This window comes from Saccostrea cucullata, unplaced genomic scaffold, assembly GCF_032062105.1.
Source record: "Saccostrea cucullata isolate Sc308-1 unplaced genomic scaffold, CSIRO_AGI_Scuc_v1 ctg9434, whole genome shotgun sequence".
In the NCBI taxonomy this organism is placed as follows: domain Eukaryota; kingdom Metazoa; phylum Mollusca; class Bivalvia; order Ostreida; family Ostreidae; genus Saccostrea; species Saccostrea cuccullata.
In genome coordinates, this window is record NW_026939043.1 from 4736 (window position 1) to 15666 (window position 10931).

A 10931-nucleotide genomic window follows, 5' to 3' on the forward strand; every position below is an offset into this window, starting at 1 on the left:
ACTGAGCGTATATCAACTCTAATTCCTGTATATAAATGTCAAGCCCCATTATCTCAAACATGATAGGACCGTAAAAACAACTACGAGATATATATTCAAGAGTTCAAGATATCCTGTGTGTAATATTTAAGGAATTGTCCATTGGGAATTCAAATCCCCTGTAATATTTTCATAGTACTTGAGATATCAGTGTTTGAGATACTACGAAATAAATTCGTATCTTCAATACAAATGCAAAATTTATAGAGTTACCAAACTTTGTTGAGGATTATTTTTCAAGTTGAAATGTTATGAATAATGTATAGATATCTTACATGGAATTATATTGCATATTAAATTTTTCTATATATACTTTTAGGCGGATATTGTTGTGACCTATGTGGTAAACTGTATAAATCCAGCCAAATGCTAGTCATGCACAAGACAATAGCACATAACATTGGAGACTATCCTTACAAGTGTAATCAGTGTAATAAAGGATTTTTCAAAAAAGCAATGCACAAAAATCACATCCTGAAACATTATGGGGTGAGTAAGAACAAACTGAAAATAATCTTTATTTGTAGTTATCAACCTATAATTTTTATAGCCGGTAGTTTGGTTGATATACTTTTAGCTCATCTAAGCCGAAGGCTCAAGTGAGCTTTTCTGTTCACATTTTGTCCGTCGTCCGTCCGTCTGTCCATTTGTAAACCACTGGGCTGAAACTTATGTGGAAGCATCCTGGGGGTAGTGTAGATTCTAAATTGTTCAAATCATGACCCCCTCGAATAGGGTGAGGCCACAATAGGGAATCAAAGTTTTACATAGAAAAAAATAGGAAAACTTTAAAAGTCATCTTCTTAAGAACCACTGGGCCAGAAAAGCTTAAACTTATGTGGAAGCATCCTGGGTAGTATAGAATTTAAAGTATTAAAATCCTAACCCCAGGGGGTAGGGCGGGGCCACAATGGGGAATCAAATTTTTACATAGAAATATATAGAAAAATTTTTTGAAAATCTTCTCAAGAACCACTGGGCCAGAAAAGCTGAAACTTATGTGGAAGCATCCTGGGATAGTGTAGATTTTGCAAGGGGGAAATCTGGTAAAGAACAACATAGTCAAAGCTTCCCAGGTGAGCGGTATGACCCATGGGCCTCTTGTTATGTTTATTTTATTATTATTTTTTAAATTTTGTTTTTTTTTTATTGTTTTTTTTTCTCGAAAAAAAAAATAGTTTTTTGACTTTTTCTTAGATAACAAATAACTAAAAAAAAAGGAACTAAACATAAATAATCTACACTTGCGAAAAGTCTTTGAATGGGTTAAAAAACAAAAACAGAAAAGGAAAGAATTTCAATATCCTGGAAACTTAAAGTAACTCAGAATAACTGAAAAAAGTTTGGGTCTGGTACAATTTCAGATAGTCATTAGGCAACTGCAAAAAATATATATAAGTCTTATCTATTTCTTTTAACTGAAAAAGGTATAAATTTGTTCAATAACTTCATTAATTTTTTTAGCACTGTCATTCATGGTTCAACTGAATATAAATAATTGACAGCCATATTACACTGACTTCATTGAATTTATATGTTGGTATTTTTTTTTCTAGATCAAACAGTTTGAATGTCATAAGTGCCCAAGAGAGTTTACACACAAGAAAGACCTAGTGATCCATCTGAAAGCTGTCCATCTAAAACAGGAATTTGAATGCAAAGATTGTTTCAAATTATTTAAATATGAAAAGAGTCTAAGAAGACATGTTAAATCAATTCATGAATGTAAGTCATATAAATGTATGATCTGTGCTAAAGATTTTAAATATGAAAGTAACTACAAGAGACACTTAAAGAAGAAACATTCCCAGTAATGGTCATGTTCATTCATGTGTGACGAAGCCTAATAATCTTTGCTTTTTACAACTGGTTGAATGTCAAACTTTATCTGTTCTTTGCTGAAGAAATGTAATAGAAAAGTTGTGCAATTCATATAGCATATATGTAAACAATGGGATAAATATGTATTATACAGTCACATGTGTATTAAATAATAAATCTTTCACTTTAGTATGGTTATTGGAGCTTCTGTTTTTTGGAAGGCTATGGACTACATAATCATCATCAAGTCCATATCGTATATGTGGTAAAATCCTTTCTTTATTTGGGTTTTGGTAAATTCGAACACCAGATGCTCGTCTCCCTGGCAGACCAAATGTTGTATGGGGCCACTCTTTTGTTTAGGTATTTTTAGCTCTTCTGAGCCAAAGGCTCAAAGAGCTAATGCTATGGCCATTTGTGCGGTGTGCGTCGTGCGGTGTGCGTTAACTTTTTAGAAAATGGGCCATAACTCAAGAACGCCTTGGCCAATCAGGGTCAAATTTGTCACAGGGTATCCTTGGCCCAAGGGCTACCATTTGTACTAAAATAAGGGTTGGGACCCTTAAACAAGGGGAGATAATCAGGAAAACAAAACCAAAAGTACTGGTTGCTAAAAAATCTTCTTCTCCAGAACCACCGGGCAGATTTTCACCAAACTTACACACAATGATCAGAATATGTTGAAGATTAAAAATTATTCAAGGCATGACCCTGGGGCAAAGGGCGTGGTCTCAAGATCACTTCAAAGTTGACCTAAATTTACAATTGATAAAAACGTTTATATTTTGCTTACTATAAGGACTAGGATCATCAAATCTTGTAAGTTGATGCATCTTAAGACTTCACATCATGTTAAATCAAAATTAGGTCACAGTGACCTACTTTTTTAATTTTGCGGGCATTTGTTTTCAAATTGATTTATATTTTGGACACTTTAAGGCCTATGATCATCAAACTTTGTTAGTTGATGTATCTTGGGTCCTTGAACAACATCAACTTAAAAGTAGGTCACCTTGACCTACTTTTTGAACTTTATGACTTATCCTTTTTAAAACATTTAATCCCATTATTGCAGCCACTGAGACGGTTAAAATCATCAAATCTTGTAAATTGCTGCATCTTGGGACCATAAAACATATTTATGAAAAAGTAGGTCACTGTGACCTACTTTTTGAATTTTGCAGGCATATGTTTTCATATTGTTTAAAAAGCATATTTTGATTACCTTCAGACCTACGATCATCAAACTTGGTCAGCAGATGCATCTTGGGACTTTGAAAAATGTTGACTAAAATGTAGGTCACGGTGACCTACTTTTGACATTTTATGGCTTTATTTAAGTATCTTCGGTATTTATTGGCTAAGAATCATCAAACTTTGTGAGTTGATGCATCTTGGGTTTTCGGAGAGTGACGACCAAAAAGTAGGTCACGGTGACCTACTTTTGACATTTTATAGCTTTATTTAAGTATCTTAGGTATTTATAAGCTTCGAATCATCAAACTTTGTGAGTTGATGCATCTTGGGTTTTCGGAGAGTGACGACCAAAAAGTAGGTCATGGTGACCTAATTTTGACATTTTATAGCTTTATTTAAGCATCTTAGGTATTAATAAGCTTAGAATCATCAAAACTTTGTGAGTTGATGCATCTTGGGTTTTTGGAGAGTGACGACCAAAAAGTAGGTCACGGTGAATTACTTTTGACATTTTATAGCTTTATTTAAGTACCTTAGGTACTTATAAGCTTAGAATCATCAAACTTTGTGGGTTGATGCATCTTGGGTTTTCAGAGAGTGATGACCAAAAAGTAGGTCATGGTGACCTACTTTTGAATATCTCGGATACATATTGGCTGAGAATCATCAAACTTTGTCAGTTGATGTATTTTGGCCTTTCGAAAATCGCCTACTAAAAATTAGGTCACAGTGACCTACTTTTAACATTTTATGGCTATAATTAAGTATCTCCAGTACTTATTGCCTTGGAATAATCAAACTTTGTCAGTTGATGCATTTTGGTTTTTCTAAGAATGTAGATGAAAAAGTAGGTCAAAGTGACTTACTTTTGACTATCTCACATACTTATTGGCTTAGAATCTTCAATCTTTGTCTATTAATACATCTTGAGTCCTCAGAAAACTTCAATCTTAAAGTAGGTCATTGTGACCTACTTATGGTTTTTTTTTATAGCTTTATTAAAATATCTTCAGTTATAATTGGCTAAGAATCATCAAACTTTGTCAGTTGATGCAACTTGGCTCTTAGAATACTTAGGGTTAGAGGCTTCAAATAGAAGTGATAGGTTGTACAATTTATCAGAAGAGCGATTCAAGGCCCTTGGGCCTCTTGTTGATTTTCTTTCAGGTAAATCAAAATAATGTGATTTCTAAATTGACGAGCTTTAAATTGGCAGTCTTTATACCACCAATATCAGACATCTCATTTGCATAATAGTTTGAAATAATAACTAGTATACTGTTATTATATTTACCCGAGCATGATGTGATTTTCCTTTTCCGAAGTCTCAGTGCTTTCTGCTGGAGGAGATGGTGTTGCTAAATACCTCTGGTGAACAGGATAAACTCTCTTCTTATGAGTAGTTTCATGTGAATCAGTCTGTAATTCAAAAGGCTTGAGTATTTTTCAATATTCAATGGAATTGTTCTCAGAAACTAGGAGTAGCATTTAATAATAATAAATTTATTCTGAAGAATACATACAATTAACAGTCTTTATCAGTTTAATAGTTTAATATTTAATCTTGTTGGGTTTAAGCGTTGATGAGCTATGAAACTATGCAAACAGCAGATCCAAGGGCTGTTGAAACATCTTTTGGTCGCAACACACCGCTTCCTTTTAGATCGTAATCCTTAATATGCGATTTTAAACATGTTACATATAATATTTCATATAACACATATTAATTACTCTTTAAGTAAAAAGTGTTTAAGTGTTTTTGTTACCTTGAATGCCGAAAAAATGTTTCAGAATCTAAACTGGTAACTGCACGTTGGTTGTATGTGCTGTCTATAACAACTGCATACATCTGTAACCGTTGATCTACATTTGTCGATATCCCATAATTTTTTGTACAAATACACATGGGGAAGTAAAGTGTCCCAACATTGAGATGATCCAAGAGTCATTATGGCTAAAAGTTATTCAACTCTAAATTTTAGAGAGACTGTAGCTGTGTCTATAGCGTTGTAGCAGTTTCTTATCAAATGACACCAGTTTGCTTCATTGTAATCCCCATTTTCTTCCATTATTTTTTTCCACTCTCTCACTAAAAGTTGTTTGTCCAAATTCATTACTTTTTCTGTTTTGTAAATTACAGTCAATTTCTACTGATAACCCCGTGTTGTTCGTTTTTTTTGCGACTTTCCACTAAGCATCTGGTGAATTGCCCACGTCCTTAATTCCTTTGGAGCAGCAGGCTACTCTATTACATGTATTTACATAAATGTGATGTGGGTCCATAGTTGGTTGCACCAAATTTTCTTGAAGAACGATTGGATGTGCGTACCATCTACGGATTTTAAAAACATCTCCACTGTCCATTTTTCAAGTCTATTCTCCAGTAAAAGGATTGCTTTTTCCCATTCTTAAAGAGCATCTAATCTTGGAATTTAATCTGAGCATATGCACTGAAAGAACAAGGTTCACATTTGCTTTATTTGGCCCTGTGAATTTCTGAAAAACTGACACTGCAAAGTTTTAGTTAATAATGCATTAAATATCACTTAGATCTTTGGTGACTGCGTATCTATCAAAAATGACGTCATTTCTGGCTAGTCAATGCATTATGACGTCACGAAATGCGTCAATTTCCTCATATTCTGAAAAAGTCTATAAAACGGCCAATTTTCAAAGCTATTTTTTGATATTTGATATAGAGCGCAACCTCTGATCTAAAATATACAACTAGTAAATGATAGAACTGCTTCTGGGGATTAATGGACATGTTTTATTTTTTTAGATCAGAGAATGCGCTCATATTATTTTTCTTCACTAAAAGTACTCAATTATACCTGTTTACCTAAAAATTCAAGAACATTGCAATTTCATAAAGCCAGTTCTCTTAGACCTGGACTTTTAGAAGAATTTTTTTAACAGGATATGAAAGCACCAAGTCTCTACTTTATTTTAATGCTTCAAATAGAAAATCAAGTATTGATCAATTTATTGGTATATCTACAGGGCCATTTTATGCATAAGGTGAACCGACTTCTTTTGCAAGAATTTACACAGATAAGCTAGCAAATGTTTGAAATATTGACTGAAAATTCTTACCGATGACCGCGGCCGACATGTTTTGATGACTGTATTATATATTACGGTCATCGGCTTTCCTACAGTGTTATTGAGAAAATGCATTCGAAATATGAAAGTCATTTCTTCATTTCTTCAAAAGTTAATAACAATATAGAAAAAATTGAAAAAGTCTCTGGGGTTAACCTTAAAGTCAAGATCGAGACGTCACAAAACAGTACACACGTGGAAGGGTTTTGAAACAGGAAATGCATATACATACTACATACATACAAACATACATACATACTCTTGTTATAGTCTTTTTCAATGAATGTTTTCAGTTATTAAAATAATTTATTTTTCATTCAGAGACTAAGCAAATAGAAAACAAGTTAATAATAGCAATCGATCTTAGAATCTTAGGTCAATAATTTTGAAGGGTCCTAAATATAGGCAACCCCAATTCTTCAATATGCGTTCGAATTTTCATAAATATCATGGATTCTGTACAAGATTAAGCCAGGTGATGGGCCAGATATGAAAAGGAAGACGTTGAAAATATGTCAGAATTGATTAAATGTATCAGATCCTTGTTACCACCACATAAGAAAAAGATGAGAGACTATATGAAAGCCATCTATCGTTCTGTATTCAATATTCCAGAAGTGGAAAATTAGATATATTACATGATAAGGACGTACTAGTCTCTTCTGACAAAGCAGGTAACAACTTTGTCTTCGTTTGTTAGGCTCATATAAATTTTATTTTAGAAGGAACTGGATTTAATTCTACAAGTGATAATCCAACTTTTACTCATAGTCCCCTTTCTAAGGAAGAAATTATTTATACTCACATGTCAGTTTTGAATATTTTTAATAAAATGAATTTGAGTCTATGATGGGTTCCGGAACTGCATAAAAATCCTTACAAATAAAGAGCGGGTTCCGGTAAATGTTCTACCAATTCTCTTTCTTTACTCCTCACTAAGGTATTAACAGAAGTGAAGGAGAAACTTCAAGAGTACTGTGCAACAAAATATTCGAGAAGTGGTGTAAATCAGATGCGGATGCTTAAATTTTTCAAGGAACTTTTTGTAAATATAAAATATCAAGATTTAACCAAAATCAACAGCTTAAAAACTTATGACTTTTCAACTTTATACACAACCATTCATCACGATGAATCAAAGACCAGGCTTTTTGATATTATTGACAGCCGTTTTTTCAATAAAAAATGGAACTCGTAAATTTACTTACATGTACATACTCATTGATCATTTGCAAAATTATTTATTTTGTTAAAATATTCTTAGATCACACAAGTACTCTGGAGTTGACATCAAAAAGATACTTTAGTCTCTGTTAGACAATATCTATATGGTATTCAGAGAGGTCTTCCAACAATAAATTGGAATTCCCATGGGTACCAATTGCACCCGTTATTATCAGATCTATTTTTGTATTCATATGAAGCAGAATTTGTCCAAAATCTTAAAGCCGCTTAATCCGAAACAGGCACATATTATCTTAGACAATAAAAGTACGCCATTACATAGATAATACATAAAATTAAATCATAAGATTGATTTAATAGTTTATTACAATAATACTTACGTGGAAAACATTGATCAAAAACCTTATTGACAAACAGAAGTTCCTGACAGGAAGTTAAGATCTGTTGTGAAGTCACCTTTGAAAAAAATAAATTTATCGGTTTTATCTAATTATGAAGATAATTCAAACCCGGGTATTTTTTACATTAGTAGAAGCCTAAGTCACTGAATATTATCCATAGTAATTTTTATATTTATATGCATATTTAAAGAATAAACGAAAATCAGATATTTATTTTAAAGTAAATTTAGTAACGTAGGCTGAAATATTGTCTCTGTACAGGTATTAGTACTTTGATGTGAAAAAAAAATGCTCGGGTTCGTTCTTCATTAGATATACATGTAAGCGATAAATTTAATTTTTCGAAGGTGATTTCACACGATATCAACATAGGATTATTTTCTGTGTGACCTAACAAAAATTATTTTTTTAACTTTTGAATTTTGATATCTGTTGAAAGATAAAGACTTTGGGGATATAATTTGACAAAAAGTGAAACAACTTATGAACAATTATTTTACAAGAAGAAAAACGAATATATTTTTTAGCGATTAGAATCGGGCCAAGCGGCTTTAAACATGAGAGGAAGAAATAACTTGCTGTGGCCTTCAACTCGACATTATTAGTTACACAGTCAGTTAGTGACCTAATACGGATTCATACAGGGTGTGAAATGGAAATCCGTATTGGGCGAGGCGAACGGATTCATACAGGGTGTGAAATGGAAATCCGTATTGGGCGAGGCGAACCTAATACGGATTCATACAGGGTGTGAAATGGAAATCCGTATTGGGCGAGGCGAAGCCGAGTCCCAATACGGATTTCCATTTCACACCCTGTATGAATCCGTATTAGGTCACTAACTGAATGTGTAACGAATTTATCCCGCTGAAGACCTTTTTCAATATTAAAAAAATATTTGGGCATATTATCAAAATATTAAGTTTAATCCAATAACAATCAACATATAAAATCGTTACGGTAACAAGAAATCTAACTAAACTACCTACGTAAACCGTTTCTTAGCCGCCATTTTTATTTACAATAACAACGCTTCGAACGGAATCGTGTGCCCGATTTTCATATTACTCCTCGACGGAGACGTAATACGGAAAATTTCAGGGCGTCATGTGATCAGCCTTTATCCAATCAGCAATCTACAAATTTGTCTGAAGCGGGATAATTAAATATATTGACGTCGCATTGTCTAAAAGATTGTTAAAATATCCTTTCTTATGTCTATATATCCCGATGAGCTTGAGATAAAAGAGACCTCGGAGTCTGATACATCTGTTTCATATTTTGGATATTTTACTCGGAAAAGGATGTTAATTGTAATCTAACAACCAAGCTCTATGATTAACGTGATGACTAACTTTTCAATCGTCAACTTCACTTACTTATGCAGCAATATACCTTCATCAATTGTATACAGAGATTATATCTCTCAGTTGATTCGATACGCATGCTCTACGTATGTACGATTTGTAAAACGAGAAAACGTATTGACAAACAAGTTTAGGAAATTAGAATATCAGCCGTCTGGTTTAAAATCATCATTTCGTACGTTCTATGGTCGATATAATGATCTTGTAGCAAATACAAGTTATCATCGAGTCAAATGCTGACTGACGTTTTTCATACTGTTTGTTATATAAACTGAATTGTCGATTTTCCGATATTTCCCGATCATGACAAGGTGCACACATAGGATGTTACCGATGGACAGGGGATGCTCACTCCTCCATGGCACCTGATCCCATTTCTTGTGTATTGGTGTCCCTGTTTGCTCTGCTCCTATTTTGTATTGTTTAATGGTTCTTTGAATCTAATTAATTTTCGTTATCTCTATATATTACAAGTATTAAAACATGGTTTAATCTTGTAGCTCTTCAACTCCTGAATTATTTAGAGAGACTATAATGTTAAAAGAAATGCTCTCTTTGGCAACAAGGTTTAAAATGAACCGTGCATTCTACGTTGTTTGTGGTCACTTATCTATGATTTCTTTGCTGTTGCTGAACTTTTAGCAAATGTTTAGGTTTTTTCATTTGTTGCCATGAGTGTCCAAATCTATTGCAATAGCTACTGAACTGTTAGATTTAGTAGTTGAATTTTTTTTTTATCTTTGTTGTGGTTGTTTGAAGGGTTTATATCATAATTATCATTTGTATTCTGTTTAAGGAAAACTGTCAAAAATTCTGCTCGTACGAGCAAAAAAAAAAACCCTTTTCATTCGGAAATTACTATACTTCTTGACCAGGATAAAATCTAGAATTCGTTGTTCTTTCAGTTATGTTAAAAAGCTTCTAATCGATTCTTTTCTTAGCTATGAACATAGTCTTAGTATCTATTACGTTCTAGTCCACCCGCCGTATGCCCCGTGTCAAGATTGGGTAGAATGATAGCCCTTAAATAATATGAACATTGATCATTATTTTATTAGGTCACCTGAGCAAACTCAGGTGACCTATTGCTATCACTTTTCGTCCGTCGTCGTTCGTCGTCCGTCGTTTGTCGTTCGTCGTTCGTCGTGCGTTAACATTTGAACATTTTCAGCTTCTTCTCTGAAACCACAGACCCAATTTCAACCAAATTTGGCACATAGCATCTATGGGTAAAGGGGAACAAAAATTGTGAATTTCATGGTCCCTGCCCCCCTGGGGCCTGGGGGGTGGGGCAAAAACCACTAAAATTAGTGCAATCTTTAAAAATCTTCTTCTTTACTCCTGGACATCAAGCACCCAAACTGTTTGCATGATTGTAATCAGCATTGAGTCCTCTACCAAAATTGTGAAATTCATGGCCCCGGGGTCATGGGTTCTAGTGCTAGGGCGGGGCCAAATAAGTATATATATATATATATATATATATATATATATATATATATATATATATATATATATATATATATATATATATATATATATATATATATATATATATATATATATATATATATGACACACAGTGCCTCTACCAAAATTGTGAATTTTATGGCCCCAGGGTCAGGGGTTCTTGTGTAGGGGGGGGGCTCTATAGATTATATAGTGAAATTACATGAATTCTTTGAAAATCTTCTTCTCTGCTTCTTGATATTAAATAAACTAATTAAGTGCAAAGTTATGATGAGCAAGATTGCCTCTACCAAAATTGTGAATTTTATGGCCCCAGGATTAGGGGTTCTGGTGTAGGGGTGGGGCT

The 10931-nt window shown here is 33.5% G+C and overlaps 1 long non-coding RNA gene across 1 annotated transcript; it reads left to right on the top strand.

The window, feature by feature from the left end:
* The first annotated feature begins 407 nt into the window (after positions 1-407).
* LOC134252153 (uncharacterized) lies at positions 408-2049 on the top strand. Its single transcript, XR_009988913.1, has 2 exons — positions 408-528; positions 1596-2049. It is a non-coding gene; the product is annotated as an uncharacterized LOC134252153 (long non-coding RNA).
* The last annotated feature ends 8882 nt before the right edge of the window (positions 2050-10931 follow it).